The sequence below is a fragment of the Arachis hypogaea genome, chromosome 13 (assembly GCF_003086295.3).
Source record: "Arachis hypogaea cultivar Tifrunner chromosome 13, arahy.Tifrunner.gnm2.J5K5, whole genome shotgun sequence".
In the NCBI taxonomy this organism is placed as follows: Eukaryota; Viridiplantae; Streptophyta; class Magnoliopsida; order Fabales; family Fabaceae; genus Arachis; species Arachis hypogaea.
The window spans coordinates 66,480,045-66,500,832 of record NC_092048.1 but is presented as its reverse complement, the minus strand read 5'-3'; positions in this window follow the sequence as shown (position 1 = coordinate 66,500,832).

Here is a 20,788-nt window from a genome sequence, read left to right as displayed (position 1 = left end):
ATCCCGAGGAGGATACCTAAAGGCAAGCCGTAATGGCCTCATCTTCAGCAGGCTCCTCTATTTATTTTCCGGTTTTTTCCATTTTTTTACGTTGTGCTCACCCTCGTTCTTTAAATAGTGCTATCCTGAGGAGGACACCTAAAGGCAAGCCGTAATGGCCTTATCTTCGACAGGCTCCTCCGGTTTTTGTCTGGTTTTTTTTACGTTGTGCTGACCCTCGTTCTTTAAATGACGCTATCCCGAGGAGGACACCTAAAGACGAGCCGTAATGGCCTCATCTTTGGCAGGCTCCTCCGGTTTTTTTCCTGGTTTTGTTTTACGTTGTGCTGACCCTCGTTCGTTAAATGACGCTATCCCGATGAGGACACCTAAAGGCGAGCCGTAATGGCCTCATCTTCGGCAGGCTCCTCCACATAATTATTGGAAGCAACTGAGGATAGAAATACCAAAAATTACTAGGAATCAAGCCACAAAGGCAAGGAAGAGACATAAAAGAGCTCAAGAACATCATTGATTCTTCAAGAAGGAAATGGCATCATCACTAAGGTGGACTCGTTCCTTGTTCTTACTTTCTCTGTTTTTTGTTTTCTCTATGTTAAGTGCTTATCTATGTTTGTGTCTTCATTACATGATCATTAGTAGTAATTAGTGTCTATTTTGATTTTATCCCCAATTAAGTTATAGTCTATTTTTCTCATCATTAGCAAACATGAATAAAATAGTAGATCTTTTGAATAAGAGGCAATAAAATTTCGAGTTTTTAATAAGAAAAATTCTAATTAGTAACATGTGGTGGCAATGCTTTCTATCTTCTGAATGAATGCTTGAACAGTGCATATGTCTTTTGAATTTGTTGTTTAAGACTGTTAAATATGTTGGCTCTTGAAAGAATGATGAACATGAGACATGTTATTGATAATCTGAAAAATCATAAAAATGATTCTTGAAGCAAGAAAAAGCACCAAAGAACAAAGCTTGCAGAAAAAAAAATATATATATAATAAAATAGGCGAAAAAAAATAAAATAGAAAGAAAAAGAAAAAGCAAGCAGAAAAAGCCAAAAGCTCTTAAAACCAAGAGGCAAGAGCAAAAAGCCAAAAGCTCTTAAAACCAAAAGGCAAGGACAAATAAAAGGGATCCTAAGGCTTTGAGCATCAGTGGATAGGAGGGCCTAAAGGAATAAAATCCTGGTCTAAGCGGCTAAACCAAGCTGTCCCTAACCATGGGCTTGTGGCGTGAAGGTGTCAAGTGAAAACTTGAGACTGAGCGGTTAAAGTCAAGGTCCAAGGCAAAAAAAAAAAGAAGAGTGTGCTTAAGAACTCTGGACACCTCTAATTGGGGACTTTAGCAAAGCTGAGTCACAATCTAAAAGGTTCACCCAATTATGTGTCTGTGGCATTTATGTATCCGGTGGTAATACTGGAAAACAAAGTGCTTAGGGCCACGGCCAAGACTCATAAAATAGCTGTGTTCAAGAATCATCACACTGAAATAGGAGAATCAATAACACTATCTGAATTCTAAGTTCCTATAGATGCCAATCACTCTGAGCTTCAATGGATAAAGTGAGATGCCAAAACTGTTCAGAAGCAAAAAGCTACTAGTCCCGCTCATCTAATTAGAATCTGAGCTTCACTCAAAAACTCTGAGATATTATTGCTTCTCAACCTATTAGTCTTCTATTTTATTTGTCTAGTTGCTTGAGGACAAGCAACAGTTTAAGTTTGGTGTTGTGATGAGCGGATATTTTATACGCTTTTTGGGTTAATTTCATATAGTTTTGAGTATGATCTAGTTAGTTTTTAGTTTATTTCCATTAGTTTTTAGGAATAATTCATATTTCTAGACTTTACTATGAGTTGTGTATTTTTCTGTAATTTCAGGTATTTTTCTGGCTGAAATTGAAGGAGCTGAGCAAAAATCTGATTCAGGCTGAAAAAGGACTGCTGATGCTGTTGGATTCTGACCTCCCTTCACTCAAAGTGGATTTTCTGGAGCTACAGAACTCGAAATGGCATGCTTTCAATTGAATTGGAAAGTAGACATCCAGGGCTTTCCATCAATATATAATAGTCCATACTTTGCACAAGGAAAGACGACGTAAACTGGTGTTCAACGCCAGTTCTCTGCCCAATTCTGGCGTCCAGCGCCAGAAAAGGATCAAAAGCTGGAGTTGAACGCCCAAACTGGCACAAAAACTGGCATTCAACTCCACAAATGGCCTCTGCACGTGACTTGCTTAAATCTCAGCCCCAGCACACACCAAGTGGGCCCCATAAGTGGATATCTGCATCACCCATCATAGTCTACTCATTTTTTTGTAAACCTAGGCTACTAATTTAGTATTTAAACAACTTTTAGAGACTTATTTTGTATCTCATGACATTTTTAGATCTGAACTTTGTATTCTCTGATGGCATGAGTCTCTAAACCCCATTGTTGGGGGTGAGGAGCTCTGCCGTGTCTCGATGAATTAATGCAAGTATTTATGTTTTCCATTCAAACACGCTTGTTCCTATCTAAGATGTTCATTCGCGCTTAACTGTGATGAAGGTGATGATCCATGACATTCATCACCTTCCTCAAACCATGAACGTGTGCCTGACAACCACCTCCGTTCTATATCCGATTGAATGAGTATCTCTTAGATTCCTTAATCAGAATCTCCGTGGTATAAGCTAGAACTGATGGCGGCATTCATGAGAATCCGGAAAGTCTAAACCTTGTCTGTGGTATTCCGAGTAGGATTCAAGGATTGAATGACTGTGACGAGCTTCAAACTCCTGAAGGCTGGGCGTTAGTGACAGACGCAAAAGGATAGTAAATCCTATTCCAACCGGATGGAGAACCAACCGGTGATTAGCCGTGCTGTGACAGAGCGCGTGAGCAGGTTTTCACCAGAAGGATGGACGGTAGCCATTGACAACGGTGATCCACCTACACACAGCTTGCCATAGGAGGACGTGCGTGCGTGAACAAGAAGACAGAGGAAAGCAGAGATTCAGAAGACAAAGCATCTCCAAAACTCCAACATATTCTCCATTACTGCATAACAAGTAACCTTTAATCCATGCTCTATTGTTTATTTGCAATTCAACTGATAAACATAATTGACTTCCTGACTAAGATTTACAGGATAACAATAGATTGCTTCAAACCAACAATCTCCGTGGGATTCGACCCTTACTCATGTGAGGTATTACTTGGACGACCCAATGCACTTGCTGGTCAGTGGTAGGAATTGTGAAAAGTGGGATTCATAATTCGTGCACCACTGACCCTCGTTCTTTAAATGATGCTATCCCGAGGAGGACACCTAAAGGCGAGCCGTAATCGACTCATCTTCAGCAGGCTCCTCCGTTTTTTTTTTTTTACGTTGTGCTGACCCTCGTTCTTTAAATGATGCTATCCCGAGTAGGACACCTAAAGGAGAGCTGTAATCGCCTCATCTTCGGCAAGCTCCTCCGGTTTTTTTTTTCATATTTTTTTTACGTTGTTCTGACCCTTATTTTTTAAATGACGCTATCCCGAGGAAGACACCTAAAGGCGAGCCGTAATGGCCTCATCTTCGGCGGGCTCCTCCAGTTTTTTTTTTGGGTTTTTTTTCCGTTTTTTTTTACGTTGTGCCGACCCTCGTTCTTTAAATGATGCTATCGTGAGGAGGACACCTAGAGGCGAGCCGTAATCGCCTCATCTTCAGTAGGCTCCTCCGTTTTTTATTCCGGTTTTTTCCCTTTTTTTATACGTTATGCTGACCCTCATTCTCTAAATGATGCTATCCCAAGGAGGATACCTAAAGGCAAGCCGTAATGGCCTCATCTTCAGCAGGCTTCTCTATTTTTTTTTTTCCGGTTTTTTCCATTTTTTTTTACGTTGTGCTGATCCTCGTTCTTTAAATGATGCTATCCCGAGGAGGACACCTAAAGGGAGCCGTAATCGCCTCATCTTCAGCAAGCTCCTCCGGTTTTTTTTCCAGTTTTTTTTTTTACATTGTTCTGACCCTCGTTCTATAAATGACACTATCCCGAGGAAGACACCTAATGGTGAGCCGTAATGGCCTCATCTTCGGCAGGCTCCTCCGGTTTTTTTTTGGGGTATTTTTCGGTTTTTTTTTTTTACGTTGTGCTGACCCTCGTTCTTTAAATGATGCTATCCTGAGTAGGACACCTAAAGGCAAGCCATAATGGACTCATCTTCGGCAGGCTCCTCCGGTTTTTTTCTGGTTTTTTTTACGTTGTGCTGACCCTCGTTCTTTAAATGACGCTATCCCGAGGAGGACACCTAAAGGGGAGCCGTAATGGCCTCAGCTTCGGCAGGCTCCTCCGATTTTTTCTCTATTTTTTTTTTACGTTGTGCTGACCCTCGTTCTTTAAATGATGCTATCCCGAGCAGGACACCTAAAGGCCAACCGTAATCGCCTCATCTTCGGCAAGCTTCTCCGGTTTTTTTTTAATGTTTTTTTTATATGTTCTGACCCTCGTTTTTTAAATGACGCTATCCCGAGGAAGACACCTAAAGGCGAGCCGTAATGGCCTCATTTTCGGCAGGCTCCTCCGGTTTTTTTTTTTTGGGTTTTTTTCTGAGGTTTTTTACGTTGTTCTGACCATCGTTCTTTAAATGACGCTATCCCGAGGAGGAAACCTAAAGGCGAGCCGTAATGGCCTAATCTTCGGCAGGATCCTCCGTTTTTTTTTTCGGGTTTTTTTTTTTTAACGTTGTGCTGACCCTCGTTCTTTAAATGACGCTATCGTGAGGAGGACACTTAGAGGCGAGCCGTAATCACCTCATCTTCAGCAGGCTCCTCCGTTTTTTTTCGGTTTTTTCCTTTTTTTTTATATGTTATGCTGACCCTCGTTCTTTAAATGACGCTATCCCGAGGAAGATACCTAAAGGCCAGCCGTAATGGCCTCATCTTCAGCAGGCTCCTCTACTTTTTTTTTTCGGTTTTTTCCTTTTTTTTTTATACGTTATGCTGACCCTCGTTTTTTAAATGACGCAATCCCGAGGAAGACACCTAAAGGCGAGCCGCAATGGCCTAATCTTCGGCAGGCTCCTCTGTTTTTTTTTTGGGTTATTTTTTAACGTTGTGCTGACCCTCATTCTTTAAATGACTCTATCGTGAGCAGGACACCTAGAGGCGAGCCGTAATCGCCTCATCTTCAGCAGGCTGCTCCGTTTTTTTCTAATTTTTTCCTTTTTTTTTATACGTTATGCTGACCCTCGTTCTTTAAATGACGCTATCCCGAGGAGGATACCTAAAGGCAAGCCGTAATGGCCTCATCTTCAGCAGGTTCCTCTATTTTTTTTTCCGGTTTTTTCCGTTTTTTTTTATGTTGTGCTCACCCTCGTTCTTTAAATAATGCTATCCTGAGGAGGACACCTAAAGGCGAGCCGTAATGGCCTCATATTCGGCAGGCTCGTCCGGTTTTTTTCTGGTTTTTTTTTACGTTGTGTGACCCTCGTACTTTAAATGACGCTATCCCGAGGAGGACACCTAAAGGCAAGCCGTAATGGCCTCATCTTCGGCAGGCTCCTCCGGTTTTTTGTCAGGTTTTTTTTTTACGTTTTGCTGACCCTCATTCTTTAAATTACACTATCCCGAGGATGACACCTAAAGGCGAGCCATAATGGCCTCATCTTCGGCAGGCTCCTCCGGTTTTTTTTACCGTGTTTTTTTTTTGTACGTTGTGCTGACCCTCGTTCTTTAAATGACGCTATCCCGAGGAGGACACCTAAAGGCGAACCGTAATCGACTCATCTTCAGCAGGCTCCTCCATTTTTTTTACGTTGTGCTGACCCTCGTTCTTTAAATGATGCTATCCCGAGGAGGACACCTAAAGGAGAGCCATAATTGCCTCATCTTTGGCATGCTCCTCCGGTTTTTTTTCCAGTTTTTTTTTACGTTGTTCTGACCCTTGTTCTTTAAATGACGCTATCCCGAGTAAGACACCTAAAGGCGAGCCGTAATGGCCTCATCTTCGGCAGGCTCCTCCTGTTTTTTTTTGGGTTTTTTTTCCGGTTTTTTTTACGTTGTTCTGACCCTCGTTCTTTAAATGACGCTATCCCAAGGAGGACAACTAAATGCGAACCGTAATGGCCTAATCTTTGGCAGGATCCTCCATTTTTTTCGAGTTTTTTTTAACATTGTGCTTACCCTCGTTCTTTAAATGACGCTATCGTTAGGAGGACACCTAGAGGCGAGCATTAATCACCTCATCTTCAGCAGGCTCCTCCATTTTTTTTTTCGGTTTTTTCCTTTTTTTTATACGTTATGCTGACCCTCGTTCTTTAAATGACGCTATCCCGAGGTGGATACCTAAAGGCAAGCCGTAATAGCCTCATCTTTAGCAGGCTCCTCTATTTTTTTTTTTTGGTTTTTTCTTTTTTTTTTACGTTGTGCTGACCCTCGTTCTTTAAATGATGCTATACCGAGGAGGACACCTAAAGGCGAGCCATAATCGCCTCATCTTCGGCAAGCTCCTCCGTTTTTTTTTCATTTTTTTTATATTGTTCTGACCCTCGTTCTGTAAATGACACTATCCCGAGGAAGACACCTAATGGCGAGCCGTAATGGCCTCATCTTCGACAGGCTCCTCCGATTTTTTTCGGTTTTTTTTACGTTGTGCTGATCCTCGTTCTTTAAATGATGCTATCATGAGGAGGACACCTAAAGGCGAGCTGTAATGGCCTCATCTTCGGCAGGCTCCTTCGGTTTTTTTCTGTTTTTTTTTTACATTTTGCTGAACCTCGTTCTTTAAATGACGCTATCTCGAGGAGGACACCTAAAGGCGAGCCGTAATGGCCTCATCTTCTGTAGGCTCCTCCGGTTTTTTTTCTCATTTTTTTTACGTTGTGCTGACCATCATTTTTTAAATGACACTATCCCGAGGATGACACCTAAAGGCGAGCCGTAATGGCCTCATCTTCGGCAGGCTCCTCTGGTTTTTTTTTACCGGGTTTTTTTTGTACGTTGTGCTGACCCTCGTTCTTTAAATGACGCTATCCCGAGGAGGACACCTAAAGGCGAGCCGTAATTGACTCATCTTCAGCAGGCTCCTCCATTTTTTTTACGTTGTGCTGACCCTCATTCTTTAAATGATGCTATCCCGAGGAGGACACCTAAAGGAGAGCCATAATCGCCTCATCTTCGGCATGCTCCTTCGGTTTTTTTCCAATTTTTACTTTTTACGTTGTTCTGACCCTCATTTTTTAAATGACGCCATCCCGAGGATGACACCTAAAGGTGAGCCGTAATGGCCTCATCCTCGGCAGGCTCCTCCGGTTTTTTTTTGGGTTTTTTTTCCGGTTTTTTTTACGTTGTTCTGACCCTCGTTCTTTAAATGATGCTATCCCGAGGAGGACACCTAAAGGCGAGCCGTAATGGCCTAATCTTTGGCAGGATCCTCCATTTTTTTTTTGGGTTTTTTTTAATGTTGTGCTGACCTTCGTTCTTTAAATGACGCTATCGTGAGGAGGACACCTAGAGGCGAGCCGTAATCGCCTCATCTTCAGCAGGCTCCTCTATTTTTTTCCGTTTTTTTCCTTTTTTTTTATACGTTATGCTGATACTCGTTCTTTAAATGACGCTATCCCGAGGAGTATTCCTAAAGGCAAGCCGTAATGGCCTCATCTTCAGCAGGCTCCTCTATTTTTTTTTCGGCTTTTTCCTTTTTTTTTACGTTGTGCTGACCCTCGTTCTTTAAATGATGCTATCCCGAGGAGGACACCTAAAGGCGAGCCGTAATCGCCTCATCTTCGGCAAGCTCCTTGATGAGCGGATAATTTATACGCTTTTTGGCATTGCTTTTAGTATGTTTTTAATAGGATCTAGTTACTTTTAGGGATGTTTTTATTAGTTTTTATGTTAAATTCACATTTCTGGACTTTACTATGAGTTTATGTGTTTTTCTGTGATTTCAGGTATTTTCTGGCTGAAATTGAGGGACTTGAGCAAAAATCAGATTCAGAGGTTGAAGAAGGACTGCTGATGCTGTTGGATTCTAACCTCCCTGCACTCAGTGGATTTTCTGGAGCTACAGAACTCAAAATAGTGTGCTTCGAATTGCGTTGGAAAGTAGACATACAGGGCTTTCCAGCAATATATAATAGTCCATGATGACAAGTCATCTTAGCCTAGTTTCACTAGCCTTTTTCTTTTGTTTTCAATTGATTTTATGCACTTTCTTGAGCCATAAGCAAGCCAATTGGGTAGATTTCCATGTTTCCTTTGATTCAATCAACCATGTATGAATTCATGCACTTTCATGAGATTTTATGCTATAAATGTCATATATTATGAAAGAAGCACAATCTCATGATTTGGGGCATAGCTTTGATTGTTTTGATTGATTGATGATAGGTGGAAAGAGTTTTGAAGAAGGTTGAAGGAAGAAGGAATGGCTATGAGCAAGAGAGAACAAAAAGTTTGAGCCAAAGTTTGCCTCAAACTTTAGCTCAAACTTTTAAAAGAGTTGAAAACATACCAGAGGAAAAAAGCTTGAGCCAAAGTTTTCCTCAAACTTTAGCTCAAACTTTTGGAAGAATTGAAAACACTCCAGAGGAAAAAAAGCTTGAGCAAAAGTTCGCCTCAAACTTTAGCTCAAACTTTTGGGAGAAAAGCTTGAGCCAACGTTTGCCTCAAACTTTTTGGCAAACATTGGCATCACAAAACCAACACCCTGGAGGAGAAAAGCTTGCGCCAACGTTTGCCTCAAACTTTTTGGCAAACGTTGGCGCCACACTTGCACACCCTGGAGGAGAAACGTTTGCGCTAACGTTTGCCTCAAACTTTTTGGCAAACGTTGGCGCCACACTTGCACACCCTGGAGGAGAAAAGTTTGCACCAACGTTTGCCTCAAGCTTTTTGGCAAACGTTGGCGCCACACACATTTACAAGGGGGCCAACGTTTGAGCAAAAGTTTGACCTCAAACTTTGGCTCAAACGTTGGTAGCAGCAAGCTTAAGCAATCTGGTATAAAAAGTTTGAGTAAAAGTTTGCCTCAAACTTTTACTCAAACTTTTATGATTTCAACCCGGTTCACAATGGATCTTTCTCCAACTCCAAGAGCAATCAACCAAGGCCTTTATCAACCCAATTCCATCAAGAGCAAAGGCCCAATTCAAGGCTTGAAGACCATTTGAAGAAAGTGTATAAATAGCTTAGGATTTAAGTTTTAGGGAGCTTTTCCTTTGGCATTCTTAGAACACTTACAGAGAGCTCACCTTTACATTGTTGCTTTAGAATTCTAGAGAATTGGGAAGGAGAATTGATCTCTCTTCTTCCTTGTTCTTTCTCAGCACTCTTTACTTTTCTTGTTTTGGATCTTGGGTGGAGAATTGAAGAAATTCTGTTTCAATCTCACCTTGGGATCTTGTTTAATTTTCAGCATTGAGTTTCCATCTCGGTTAATTGCTTCTTCTTCTACTCTTCTGTAATTTACATTTCTTTATTTCCTTTGCAATTGTTCTTGCTGGATCTAGGAAGGCAGTGAGATCTAGACTTGGCTATCTAGTCTCTTGAGTCCTGAGATCTATAGCTTTCAATTTTAATTTCCTTATTTCGTTGTCACACCAAGCTTATTCTCATTTTCATTTAAAATCCGGTTTAATTGAATCCATCTTTTACATTCCTGTCTGTTGAATTTTTCTTTTCTTTGTTTAAATTCTGCAAATCCACTTCCCATTTCCCTTTACAATTCAAGCCATTTACATTTCTTGCACTTTAAGATTCTGCAATTTACATTTCTTGCGTTCTAAGTTTCTGCCATTTAATTTCTTGTTCTTTAAGATTCAGCACTTTATTTTCTGTTCTCTTTAATTTCATGCAATTTACCCATTCCCTTTACTTTCCATGCAATTTAAATTCTGTTAATCACAAATCACTCAACCAAATCTTGATTCGCTTGACTAAATCAACCACTAAACTAAAATTGCTCAATCCTTCAATCCCTGTGGGAACGACCTCACTCCCGTGAGTTTTTATTACTTGATGCGACCCGGTGCATTGCCGGTTAGTTTTGTGTGTTTGGAATTCGTTTTTCGTTTTCCGAAAATACACATCAAGTTTTTGGCGCCATTGCCGGGGATTGAAATAGATTGACAATGATTACGTGAAGTGGAGATCTAGATCAAGCACTTTTTCTTTTCTGTTTCTCTAATTTTTGACTGACATACTAACTGTTTGAATTTTAGCCTGAGCTAATTGAAACCTCACTTTAGCAATAGAGTGAAGTTCTCTTGGTTTAACTTGCTGAATATGATTCTCATAGCTTGATAAATCAACGAGAGAAGTGATTTTCGATCATTAATCTCTCAAGTTTACCAACTGTTTGACACATCGCGTTAACTAACCCTTTAATCATATCCTGGCATAAATATACTCTATCTTCATTTGAACTGTATGTGATTGTGCAGACCACAGAAGGGAACTCAATGAATGCCAGTAATCATGGGAGCGATATCCCCACCTTAGATGACAAGCAACCACTCATCACCATGAACGACATTGCTCAGTGGTTTGAAGCTTTCCCACAAGGAAACATCATCGGATGGGAAGAACTAATGAGTGAACTCCTAGTCAAGCTGAAGCCACCTCAAAGAACTGTTAAACCAGAGGCAGGTGTTCAACCATTCGCACAAGAGAAGGAAATTGAAGGTATTCATGCAATCATGGCCCAAAGCGAGCAGATACATCAACAGCTTAAGCAACAATTGGAGCTGATTAACAGAAAAGTAGATGAGCTGCAACATGCTGTGGCAAATGCACAGAACTCACCTCAAAATCCCCATTGTTGGAATCAATCTGAAAACGGTTCTGGAGTAATTAACTATGAGCAACAAAGTCATGAGCGATCACACTCTCCAAATAGCTCCTCAAGAATGTTCCAACGTAGGACTCAGAATGATGTGTACAACCCACCCTAGAGAACTCAATCCAACTGGAGGGGGGTTGAAAACCAAAATCAAAGACCAAGGGACTTCAACTGTAACAACCCCAATTTCAAAAACCAGCATAAAAACCACCCCCACAACAACAACCATCACGCACCACCCCAATGTACACACTTCCAACCCCATCCTACCTCACAACTTGCCCAAAATGACTCTCATCAACCATCACAGTTGACACAACCACAACCAATTCCAAACTCTCAAAGACTCTATGTCCTAGAAATGATGATGGAAAGATACATGAAGGTTCAAGAAATGATGACAGTAGAGCAGGAAAAAATAAGGAAAAATCAAGAGATGATAAGCAGGAACCAAGAGGCCTCACTCAAAAGAGTTGAAAAGCAAATGGAACAACTGGTTCAAAACCTTGCTGAATTGGGCGAGAGAGAGGCAAATATATCCCTAAGGGCCACTGAAGATGACCCAAAGAACAGTGAAAAAGCTGCTGGGTTGAAAGGGAAAGCAGTTATGGAAAAAAGTGAGAAGGCTACGGGAAAAGAAACAATCATCAAGGAAAAGCCCACGGTGAGAGGGGGAAACCAAAGGCAACAGAAGCCTCAACTTCCATGATCAGAAAATGAAGGATGTCAAGCTAATGACAATAAAATAGCGCTTGTTGGGAGGCAACCCAACCTGAGGTAGTTTTCTTTCCATAGTTATTTTAATAAAAAGGTTAATTAACTTCATCTATATTGCAAGAAGCTAAGTTTGGTGTTGCACACCAAAACAATCTAAGGGAGAATGAAGGATTCTAAGTTTGGTGTTCCACCAAAATTTCATCATAAAACGCATTCTCACTTTCTGCATAATGCTAGCTTCAAGCATTTAGATAAACTAGTTAACTATTCTACTGTTTCCTAGTTTTCAGTTTATTACTTTTGAAAAAGAAAAAAAGTTTCACACATGGTTAATCTGATGCATGAGAACCATTGGCAAGGTACTAAGTTTGGTGTTCCCACACTAAAGTAAGTTCAAAAGGCCCACAAATAAATCATGCATGCTAACCATTTTTCAAGTGCTTGGGGAACAAGCAACTTTCAATATCATTGCAGAACATCATACAAGCTTTTGGAAGGATTAAGCATCATCAACCAAAGAGATGAAAGAGGAATGTGTGGATCAGTGATGATGATGATGAGGAGTAAAGCAAGCGAACTCCAAAAGGTTGTATTGTTAAGTGATTATCTTACATCAAACACTGCTATGATTGAGAGTGGTTTTGTTTCCCTGATTATCTGTCTGTTTAGTATAGTTTTTTTTTTCTGAAATTTAATAAGCAGTATGCTTGATCATTTACAACATCATACTCTCCAAAACTTGTTTGCACTCAATTTTTCAAAAAAATGCATCACATGAAAGTTCTTTGAAAAGAAGGATTGAGGAATTAAAAAATTTTGAGGCAAGCAAAAGATTAGGAGAAGTGGTGGTTCTAGTTGTATAATTATGTATTGAGGTTGCATGCTTATGAAAACTTGCATGGGAGCTCATAGGCAGGACATAGAGTTCAAAGAAGTGTTGTGGAGATTCTCAAACATTTATTGATCCAAGAAGCAGCAAACAAAACAAAAAAAAATAAAGAAAATACAAAAACAAAAAGAACATGGCCCAAGGCCCTGAGCATCAATTACTAGGCAGAAAAGAAAAGAGAAACAAAAACTCAAAGAGTTGTTATCCTAGTAAATGCTTGTGGTTGAATTGTGTCAAAGAAAGAGGCTTGAGCAAGTAAATCCTTAGGGGTGCTTTAACACATAATACCTTAAAACCAACTGGTTTAGGAGTATTGATTGAAAGTTTATCTAAAGAGCCGCTTTGAGACATGACACTTAGAGTCAAGGCCAAAGCACAGAAACTATTAGCTGCTTCAAGGTGATTACCTATAGAGAGATCTCCAAGATATCATTTGGATGAAATTCCTAAGACCTAAGACTTCCAATATGTAAGGACTAGTAAGCACTGAGGCCCTTGCATGAGCATATGATTTAAAGTTCACCCCACTGTCACTTGATCACTTCACTCACAGGATAGTACATGTAATTTTTCAAATCCATTCTGATTGAAAGAACCTTTGAGCATAATTCCTTTCTTGCTTGGGGACAAGCAAGCTTTAAGTTTGGTGTTGTGATGACAAGTCATCTTAGCCTAGTTTCACTAGCCTTTTTCTTTTGTTTTCAATTGATTTTATGCACTTTCTTGAGCCATAAGCAAGCCAATTTGGTAGATTTCCATGTTTCCTTTGATTCAATTAACCATGTATGAATTCATGCACTTTCATGAGATTTTATGCTATAATTGTCATATATTATGAAAGAAACACAATCTCATGATTTGGGGCATAGCTTTGATTGTTTTGATTGATTGATGATAGGTGGAAAGAGTTTTGAAGAAGGTTGAAGGAAGAAGGAATGGCTAGGAGCAAGAGAGAACAAAAAGTTTGAGCCAAAGTTTGCCTCAAACTTTAGCTCAAACTTTTAAAAGAGTTGAAAACATACCAGAGGAAAAAAGCTTGAGCCAAAGTTTGCCTCAAACTTTAGCTCAAACTTTTGGAAGAATTGAAAACACTCCAGAGGAAAAAAAGCTTGAGCAAAAGTTTGCCTCAAACTTTAGCTCAAACTTTTGGGAGAAAAGCTTGAGCCAACGTTTGCCTCAAACTTTTTGGCAAACGTTGGCATCACAAAACCAACACCCTGGAGGAGAAAAGCTTGCGCCAACTTTTGCCTCAAACTTTTTGGCAAACGTTGGCGCCACACTTGCACACCCTGGAGGAGAAAAGTTTGCACCAACGTTTGCCTCAAGCTTTTTGGCAAACGTTGGCGCCACACACATTTACAAGGGGGCCAACGTTTGAGCAAAAGTTTGACCTCAAACTTTGGCTCAAACGTTGGTAGCAGCAAGCTTAAGCAATCTGGTATAAAAAGTTTGAGTAAAAGTTTGCCTCAAACTTTTACTCAAACTTTTATCAGTTCAACCCGGTTCACAATGGATCTTTCTCCAACTCCAAGAGCAATCAACCAAGGCCTTTATCAACCCAATTTCATCAAGAGCAAAGGCCCAATTCAAGGCTTGAAGACCATTTGAAGAAAGTGTATAAATAGCTTAGGATTTAAGTTTTAGGGAGCTTTTCCTTTGGCATTCTTAGAACACTTACAGAGAGCTCACCTTTACATTGTTGCTTTAGAATTCTAGAGAATTGGGAAGGAGAATTGATCTCTCTTCTTCCTTGTTCTTGCTCAGCACTCTTTACTTTTCTTGTTTTGGATCTTGGGTGGAGAATTGAAGAAATTCTGTTTCAATCTCACCTTGGGATCTTGTTTAATTTTCAGCATTGAGTTTTCATCTCGGTTAATTTCTTCTTCTTCTACTCTTCTGCAATTTACATTTCTTTATTTCCTTTGCAATTGTTCTTGCTGGATCTAGGAAGGCAGTGAGATCTAGACTTGGCTATCTAGTCTCTTGAGTCCTGAGATCTATAGCTTTCAATTTTAATTTCCTTATTTCGTTGTCACACCAAGCTTATTCTCATTTTCATTTAAGATCCGGTTTAATTGAATCTATCTTTTACATTCCTGTCTGTTGAATTTTTCTTTTCTTTGTTTAAATTCTGCAAATCCACTTCCCAATTCCCTTTACAATTCAAGCCATTTACATTTCTTGCACTTTAAGATTCTGCAATTTACATTTCTTACGTTCTAAGTTTCTACCATTTAATTTCTTGTTCTTTAAGATTCAGCACTTTATTTTCTGTTCTCTTTAATTTCATGCAATTTACCCATTCCCTTTACTTTCCATGCAATTTAAATTCTGTTAATCACAAATCACTCAACCAAATCTTGATTCGCTTGACTAAATCAACCACTAAACTAAAATTGCTCAATCCTTCAATCCCTGTGGGAACGACCTCACTCCCGTGAGTTTTTATTACTTGATGCGACCCGGTGCATTGCCGGTTAGTTTTGTGTGTTTGGAATTCGTTTTTCGTTTTCCGAAAATACACATCAAGTTTTTGGCGCCATTGCCGGGGATTGAAATAGATTGACAATGATTACGTGAAGTGGAGATCTAGATCAAGCACTTTTTCTTTTCTGTTTCTCTAATTTTTGACTGACATACTAACTGTTTGAATTTTAGCCTGAGCTAATTGAAACCTCACTTTAGCAATAGAGTGAAGTTCTCTTGGTTTAACTTGCTGAATATGATTCTCATAGCTTGATAAATCAACGAGAGAAGTGATTTTCGATCATTAATCTCTCAAGTTTACCAACTGTTTGACACATCGCGTTAACTAACCCTTTAATCATATCCTGGCATAAATATACTCTATCTTCATTTGAACTGTATGTGATTGTGCAGACCACAGAAGGGAACTCAATGAATGCCAGTAATCATGGGAGCGATATCCCCACCTTAGATGACAAGCAACCACTCATCACCATGAACGACATTGCTCAGTGGTTTGAAGCTTTCCCACAAGGAAACATCATCGGATGGGAAGAACTAATGAGTGAACTCCTAGTCAAGCTGAAGCCACCTCAAAGAACTGTTAAACCAGAGGCAGGTGTTCAACCATTCGCACAAGAGAAGGAAATTGAAGGTATTCATGCAATCATGGCCCAAAGCGAGCAGATACATCAACAGCTTAAGCAACAATTGGAGCTGATTAACAGAAAAGTAGATGAGCTGCAACATGCTGTGGCAAATGCACAGAACTCACCTCAAAATCCCCATTGTTGGAATCAATCTGAAAACGGTTCTGGAGTAATTAACTATGAGCAACAAAGTCATGAGCGATCACACTCTCCAAATAGCTCCTCAAGAATGTTCCAACGTAGGACTCAGAATGATGTGTACAACCCACCCTAGAGAACTCAATCCAACTGGAGGGGGGTTGAAAACCAAAATCAAAGACCAAGGGACTTCAACTGTAACAACCCCAATTTCAAAAACCAGCATAAAAACCACCCCCACAACAACAACCATCACGCACCACCCCAATGTACACACTTCCAACCCCATCCTACCTCACAACTTGCCCAAAATGACTCTCATCAACCATCACAGTTGACACAACCACAACCAATTCCAAACTCTCAAAGACTCTATGTCCTAGAAATGATGATGGAAAGATACATGAAGGTTCAAGAAATGATGACAGTAGAGCAGGAAAAAATAAGGAAAAATCAAGAGATGATAAGCAGGAACCAAGAGGCCTCACTCAAAAGAGTTGAAAAGCAAATGGAACAACTGGTTCAAAACCTTGCTGAATTGGGCGAGAGAGAGGCAAATATATCCCTAAGGGCCACTGAAGATGACCCAAAGAACAGTGAAAAAGCTGCTGGGTTGAAAGGGAAAGCAGTTATGGAAAAAAGTGAGAAGGCTACGGGAAAAGAAACAATCATCAAGGAAAAGCCCACGGTGAGAGGGGGAAACCAAAGGCAACAGAAGCCTCAACTTCCATGATCAGAAAATGAAGGATGTCAAGCTAATGACAATAAAATAGCGCTTGTTGGGAGGCAACCCAACCTGAGGTAGTTTTCTTTCCATAGTTATTTTAATAAAAAGGTTAATTAACTTCATCTATATTGCAAGAAGCTAAGTTTGGTGTTGCACACCAAAACAATCTAAGGGAGAATGAAGGATTCTAAGTTTGGTGTTCCACCAAAATTTCATCATAAAACGCATTCTCACTTTCTGCATAATGCTAGCTTCAAGCATTTAGATAAACTAGTTAACTATTCTACTGTTTCCTAGTTTTCAGTTTATTACTTTTGAAAAAGAAAAAAAGTTTCACACATGGTTAATCTGATGCATGAGAACCATTGGCAAGGTACTAAGTTTGGTGTTCCCACACTAAAGTAAGTTCAAAAGGCCCACAAATAAATCATGCATGCTAACCATTTTTCAAGTGCTTGGGGAACAAGCAACTTTCAATATCATTGCAGAACATCATACAAGCTTTTGGAAGGATTAAGCATCATCAACCAAAGAGATGAAAGAGGAATGTGTGGATCAGTGATGATGATGATGAGGAGTAAAGCAAGCGAACTCCAAAAGGTTGTATTGTTAAGTGATTATCTTACATCAAACACTGCTATGATTGAGAGTGGTTTTGTTTCCCTGATTATCTGTCTGTTTAGTATAGTTTTTTTTTCTGAAATTTAATAAGCAGTATGCTTGATCATTTACAACATCATACTCTCCAAAACTTGTTTGCACTCAATTTTTCAAAAAAATGCATCACATGAAAGTTCTTTGAAAAGAAGGATTGAGGAATTAAAAAATTTTGAGGCAAGCAAAAGATTAGGAGAAGTGGTGGTTCTAGTTGTATAATTATGTATTGAGGTTGCATGCTTATGAAAACTTGCATGGGAGCTCATAGGCAGGACATAGAGTTCAAAGAAGTGTTGTGGAGATTCTCAAACATTTATTGATCCAAGAAGCAGCAAACAAAACAAAAAAAAATAAAGAAAATACAAAAACAAAAAGAACATGGCCCAAGGCCCTGAGCATCAATTACTAGGCAGAAAAGAAAAGAGAAACAAAAACTCAAAGAGTTGTTATCCTAGTAAATGCTTGTGGTTGAATTGTGTCAAAGAAAGAGGCTTGAGCAAGTAAATCCTTAGGGGTGCTTTAACACATAATACCTTAAAACCAACTGGTTTAGGAGTATTGATTGAAAGTTTATCTAAAGAGCCGCTTTGAGACATGACACTTAGAGTCAAGGCCAAAGCACAGAAACTATTAGCTGCTTCAAGGTGATTACCTATAGAGAGATCTCCAAGATATCATTTGGATGAAATTCCTAAGACCTAAGACTTCCAATATGTAAGGACTAGTAAGCACTGAGGCCCTTGCATGAGCATATGATTTAAAGTTCACCCCACTGTCACTTGATCACTTCACTCACAGGATAGTACATGTAATTTTTCAAATCCATTCTGATTGAAAGAACCTTTGAGCATAATTCCTTTCTTGCTTGGGGACAAGCAAGCTTTAAGTTTGGTGTTGTGATGACAAGTCATCTTAGCCTAGTTTCACTAGCCTTTTTCTTTTGTTTTCAATTGATTTTATGCACTTTCTTGAGCCATAAGCAAGCCAATTTGGTAGATTTCCATGTTTCCTTTGATTCAATTAACCATGTATGAATTCATGCACTTTCATGAGATTTTATGCTATAATTGTCATATATTATGAAAGAAACACAATCTCATGATTTGGGGCATAGCTTTGATTGTTTTGATTGATTGATGATAGGTGGAAAGAGTTTTGAAGAAGGTTGAAGGAAGAAGGAATGGCTAGGAGCAAGAGAGAACAAAAAGTTTGAGCCAAAGTTTGCCTCAAACTTTAGCTCAAACTTTTAAAAGAGTTGAAAACATACCAGAGGAAAAAAGCTTGAGCCAAAGTTTGCCTCAAACTTTAGCTCAAACTTTTGGAAGAATTGAAAACACTCCAGAGGAAAAAAAGCTTGAGCAAAAGTTTGCCTCAAACTTTAGCTCAAACTTTTGGGAGAAAAGCTTGAGCCAACGTTTGCCTCAAACTTTTTGGCAAACGTTGGCATCACAAAACCAACACCCTGGAGGAGAAAAGCTTGCGCCAACTTTTGCCTCAAACTTTTTGGCAAACGTTGGCGCCACACTTGCACACCCTGGAGGAGAAAAGTTTGCACCAACGTTTGCCTCAAGCTTTTTGGCAAACGTTGGCGCCACACACATTTACAAGGGGGCCAACGTTTGAGCAAAAGTTTGACCTCAAACTTTGGCTCAAACGTTGGTAGCAGCAAGCTTAAGCAATCTGGTATAAAAAGTTTGAGTAAAAGTTTGCCTCAAACTTTTACTCAAACTTTTATCAGTTCAACCCGGTTCACAATGGATCTTTCTCCAACTCCAAGAGCAATCAACCAAGGCCTTTATCAACCCAATTTCATCAAGAGCAAAGGCCCAATTCAAGGCTTGAAGACCATTTGAAGAAAGTGTATAAATAGCTTAGGATTTAAGTTTTAGGGAGCTTTTCCTTTGGCATTCTTAGAACACTTACAGAGAGCTCACCTTTACATTGTTGCTTTAGAATTCTAGAGAATTGGGAAGGAGAATTGATCTCTCTTCTTCCTTGTTCTTGCTCAGCACTCTTTACTTTTCTTGTTTTGGATCTTGGGTGGAGAATTGAAGAAATTCTGTTTCAATCTCACCTTGGGATCTTGTTTAATTTTCAGCATTGAGTTTTCATCTCGGTTAATTGCTTCTTCTTCTACTCTTCTGCAATTTACATTTCTTTATTTCCTTTGCAATTGTTCTTGCTGGATCTAGGAAGGCAGTGAGATCTAGACTTGGCTATCTAGTCTCTTGAGTCCTGAGATCTATAGCTTTCAATTTTAATTTCCTTATTTCGTTGTCACACCAAGCTTATTCTCATGTTCATTTAAGATCCGGTTTAATTGAATCTATCTTTTACATTCCTGTCTGTTGAATTTTTCTTTTCTTTGTTTAAATTCTGCAAATCCACTTCCCAATTCCCTTTACAATTCAAGCCATTTACATTTCTTGCACTTTAAGATTCTGCAATTTACATTTCTTGCGTTCTAAGTTTCTACCATTTAATTTCTTGTTCTTTAAGATTCAGCACTTTATTTTCTGTTCTCTTTAATTTCATGCAATTTACCCATTCCCTTTACTTTCCATGCAATTTAAATTCTGTTAATCACAAATCACTCAACCAAATCTTGATTCGCTTGACTAAATCAACCACTAAACTAAAATTGCTCAATCCTTCAATCCCTGTGGGATCGACCTCACTCCCGTGAGTTTTTATTACTTGATGCGACCCGGTGCACTTGCCGGTTAGTTTTGTGTGTTTGGAATTCGTTTTTTGTTTTCCGAAAATACACCTCAGTCCATACTTTGGCCAAGTTTAGACGATGCAAAAGGGCGTTGAACGCCAGTTCTACATTGCAGTCTGGAGTTAAACGCCAGAAACACGTCACAAACCAGAGTTGAACGCCAAAAACACGTTACAACTTGGCGTTCATCTCCAAAAGGAGCCTCTGCACGTGGAAAGCTAAAGCTCAGCCCAAGCACACACCAAAATAGGCCCTGGAAGTGGATTTTTGCATTTAAACTTAATTCTGTAAACCCTAGTAACTAGTTTAGTATAAATAGGACTTTTTACTATTGTATTAGACATCTTGGGACGTCTAGTTCTTAGATCATGGGGGCTGGCCATTCGGCCATGCCTGAACCTTTCACTTATGTATTTTTCAACGGTAGAGTTTTTACACTCCATAGATTAAGGTGTGGAGCTCTGCTGTTCCTCATGAATTAATGCAAAGTACTACTATTTTTCTATTCAATTCAACTTATTCCGCTTCTAAGATATTCATTCGTGCTTCAATATGAATGTGATGAACGTGACAATCATCATCATTCTCCCACGAGCGCGTGCCTGACAACCACTTCCGTTCCACCTTAGATTGAATGATTATCTCTTGGATCTCTTAATCAGAATCTTCGTGGTGTAAGCTAGATTGATGGCGGCATTCATGAGAATCCGGAAAGTCTAAACCTTGTCTGTGGTATTCCGAGTAGGATTCTGGGATTGAATGACTGTGACGAACTTCAAACTCGCGAGTGCTGGGCGTAGTGACAGACGCAAAAGGAGGGTGAATCCTATTCCAGTATGATCGAGAACCTCAGATGATTAGCCGTACTGTGACAGAGCATTTGGACCATTTTCACAAGAGGATAGGATGCAGCCATTGACCACGGTGATGCCTCCAGATGATTAGCCATGCAGTGACAGCGCATCGGATCATTTTCATAGAGAGGATGAAAAGTAGCCATTGACAATAGTG